The sequence below is a fragment of the Poromitra crassiceps genome (genome assembly GCF_964638095.1).
Source record: "Poromitra crassiceps genome assembly, contig: HAP1_SCAFFOLD_171, whole genome shotgun sequence".
NCBI classification, from domain to species: Eukaryota; Metazoa; Chordata; class Actinopteri; order Beryciformes; family Melamphaidae; genus Poromitra; species Poromitra crassiceps.
In genome coordinates this window covers 424,646-429,058 of record NW_028152206.1, presented here as the reverse complement: position 1 = coordinate 429,058, position 4,413 = coordinate 424,646, and positions in this window count along the sequence as shown.

The following is a 4,413-nucleotide window of genomic DNA, read 5'->3' as shown; positions in this document are numbered from 1 at the left end:
CTAAGTCTCTTGATCGTTATTCCTTTGCAAAGCCTTCTCAAACAGTTCCCTTTATCACCCAAATGCTTGGGTGACCCAAGCAGTCCAGCATGCAGCAATGAGTGTTTTGCTTCAGAGAGAGAGAAAATCCATATGTGAAAAGATAATCAGGTGTCATTGAAATAATATTGCCTTGGACACACAGCTGACCAATACATTTCCTCTTTTCTGCGACAGCTGTCAGTCATGTAGATGCAGTGTAAATATTTGCTACAAGCACTCCTGTGTGGATTGACTGTTTTGAACTGTCATCAGACCAGAAGTAATTTTTCCAACACGAACAGATTGGGGAAAATAGCTTACTTTAACAAGCCAGAGAAAGTTGCCAGGACTCGGACTTCATGAGCTGACGAAATGGATAAGATAAGTTTAGAGGTCCCACTCGGTATAGGTTAATACTCTACTTACTTTAGTTTATTGGTATTTAGATGACGCCTTTATCCAAAGCGACTTACAGCATGGTCATATACAGCACACAATAAAACATGAATAGAAAAACAATAGTAAAAATAGGAGAAGCCAATATAAAAGGGGAGATTATATTATTAATAGAGTAATTTATTTTCATCTCACAACTATATAGGCTAGCTATAGCCTATATTATTTTCTATTGGAAAGCTGCAAGTACAACCATGGCTGAGACAGAAGCAAAATGTCTCACCAAATTACAAGTCATTTACTCACCACCAAACATCCTCTGATGTGCAAGAACAAGCTCATATTTGGGTGATCTATGTCTACTAATGAATGAAATAATATGTCGTTAGTCATTGAAATGTAGTTACCGGTACTTGTTGTAACCAAGGGTTTAGTGAGTTGACATTGCTGATCAAAATCCTGTTACATCCAGTTTTCCCAACAGTCCTTAACGGTCACAGTGTTTTCTGTCAATGAAAGTTAAACTGTTTCAGCAGTGGAACGCCCCGAGGCTACTAAACTCCTACCTCCACCGCTTCTTTCACCTCATTGACTTCTGACAATGTCAGATTGCATTGTTGTGTGTGTGTGTGTGTGTGTGTGTGTGTGTGTGTGTGTGTGTGTTTAATGTCGTCCAGTGCACAGTAGTGTGTGTGTGTGTGTGTGTGTGTGTGTGTGTGTGTGTGTGTGTGTGTGTGTGTGTGTGTGTGTGTGTGTTTAACGTTATCCAGTGCACAGTTGGTTGCTATTTACTTAGAGGGAATACTGGGAGGAAACCCAGCCTGAATGAATGAATTCAACAAAATAAAAAATACAATACACTACTAGGCATACAGTATAAAATAACTCATCTAGGATATCACAATAAAGTCGTTAAACTTATTTCTATTTTGGTCCTGGGGCTTTGGAGAACTGCTTCTCCCCTTCAGGACCTTGAGTTTGATGTCTCTGGTCTAAAAGTCTGGATTAGACAATCTGGGCTTTAGGTGTGGAGAAATGAATGGCTATGAATTAATATTTAATCACTGACTATGCACTCAATCTGCCGACAGTCATAACATAACCGATAACGTGCGCCGCATGTCATCACCTCTCTCTCTCCACACCTTTCCTGCCTGCCTACTGTCCTATCTGAATGAGGCAAAAAATGCCCCCCAAAAAAGGAAAAAACTTTATCCTGCAGCATGTCTACGAAAAATTATGTTAGCATGTCACTGTATTGGAAATGACTATTGAATTGAATGCTCCTTTATTATAATATTGCTTAGTATTCCTCCTGATATTTATTGATGTTTTGCTGGATTGTCACAAGTCATCTGTAAAAGCTGCCTGAGGCTACTTTGCATTACGAACTCAGGCGGCAGTGAGAGGCAACTGCATGGACTTTAGCCTGAAAGTTTGAAGGACTTCATTACCCAGAAGTCATGTAATGTGTTTGACTTAAACGTCTTCTGCTTAGTGGCCGACTCAGCTATCATTTTGAGTCCAAGCTTTCTCTGGATGGCCTGTCCAGTTCCCGCCAGTGTCCATGTCCAACATGATGTTTGGTCAAATGGGGTTAGTGGGGATGGGGAGTTTGAATATCAATATCAATATATATATATATATATCAATATCATCCCCCCCATCAATAACCTGTGAAAGTTTCAGGTACTTTGGATCTTGACTGAGAGTCTGTGACTGTATTTCTGAACAGACTGAAATTTGCCTGGTGAGGCAATTAAATTCTTCTTTGCTTAGTTTAACGGCAGTTGGCAGACAATTCAATTCAAAAACTTTCTTAGACAATCGATGTATGATTGTGCACTAGTGATTTGATCGAATAAATCTCATCTCACAAGACATTACATTAGGTTCTAGGACGCGCTAGTCTCAATAGCAGTATTGATAAGCACGGACCTTATTGATTTTCGGCTTTTAAGAAATTACCGATCCAATCAATACTGGGTCTTCATCCCTCCATCCCTACTGATAAGACAGTATCTCATACTGTAGCTTTCTCTCCTGTTATAGCATCTCCACCTGTATATATGGCAGCTTGTGCCCAGGAAAAACCCACAGCTCACCCCAGGTGAGCCAATCACCCCAGGTGGAAGCATTTACACTAATCAACAGGTGAGGGAGGGAATTGGATGGGTGCATTCATACAGGGTACAGTGAAGGAGAGATGACCCACAACCACACACAGTCACCCTGTGACGTGTGTGTGTGTGTGTATGTGTGTGTGTGTGTGTGTGTGTGTGTGTGTGTGGGGGGCTAGTTTTACTACCTACTGTATAATTACGTTGACTAGTACATACTAGAATGATTACTTTTAGTCCATGGGCCGGAGCTCAAAATTCCACTTGTCGGTACCATTCAAGGTGGCAAAACTTGCTTATAAGTTTTGATAAGATACATGTCTGTAGACTATATTTTGGTATGATAGCCATTCCGGAGTGGTAGCTGACACACGGTTATCAGCTCTTGGAATTAACAACCCCTAAAGTAAATAGCATGTTAAGGCTGGCGCATAACCTTGTTTAGGCTCATGGTCAGAACTTTTTCCAATGTATTATAATGTGTTTGGTCCTATCTTCTTAAATCTCATTAGATACCTAATGCCTATACCTTAAATTGTAAAAAAAAAAAAAAAACTATTTGGAGCAAAAACCAGTTGGCATGGGAAACGATACACAGAAAATCATTGGATGTCCTTCTCTTTTAAAATAATAGCAACGTCAACATCAACATTTTAAATAAAATTAGTGAAATTGCAAAGGTCCAGTGTTTCAGAAAGTGCTTTATTTCTTTAGAGGCCTAATAGGCCTTGGTCCTCTCAACAGCTCACTTTTCTATCTTTCTTCTAAAAAAGTACAAAATTAAATATGAATACACTTAAATATCACTAGAAATACAGACTTTAAATTGTAAAAAAAAAAAAAAAAAAAAAGGAAAAATGAAAAAATGAAAAAATAAATAAAACAGTTTGCATAGGAAACACTAAATAGACAGACAATCTTCATTGGATGTCATCAACAATTTAAATAAAAAAATACAATTGCAAAGGTCCAGTGTTTCAGAAGTGCTTTGTTTCTTTAGAGAGTCGTAGCAGGTCTTGGTCCTCTCAACAGCTCTTTTCTAGCTCTCCCCACTTTTTTTAGTCGTCAAAGGCTTTACCAAACAAATACCCGACACAATCATTCTGTATAGTGTCCAAATTCACATTAACTCATTGAGTGCCAGCCACTTTTGGAGAACGGACGCTCCCAGTGCCAGAGTTTCAGAGCGTTTTCAGTGATTTCTCGAGGCTCACAGAATATTGTGTGATATTACTATGTAAACACTGAACACGCACAAAGAACGATGAGACTCTATTCTATCATCTGCAAAAAAAAGTTTATTGATCCCATTTTCCGTTCTTTAGTTATGAGCCAGAGAAGATAGCTTGATTCATCCAAAAACAGCAATTTTTTTCTAGAAGCTGAGATAATTGGCCTTTTGTGAAATTAAACATTTCAAGCACATCACTGACTCTGAAGCTAATCTTTTCTAATGTAGTCACACCTCAAAAATAATTTCCTTCAATAAAACAGTGAAGGCCAGGGAATTTTGTTTGGCAGAATAATATTTTTTAGCTACAACCAGCAGCGTCGTGCACTGCTGGTTGCAGCTTCTTGCTGGTCTTGATTTGCTGCTGGTGGGCATCGGATATTCTGGCTTGCGTTTGTCAATCCTGTCCTGCTGCCTGGGTCTGTCTGGGTGTTGTGTGCTGCTCTGCGTGCCCCCCCCCCCCCGCCCCGCCTCGCCTCAACTGCACACTCCTCCTGTATGGGAGTGTCTGTGGTGGCTCTCTGCTGTGCTGAGTTTGCTGTGCGCACAGTGAAGGGTGCGCGACATCCAGCTTTTTTACAGCGTTCCGTGTGTGTTTGTCACCGGCAACCATGCTTCCAGTTGAGAATAATAACAACTCCACGG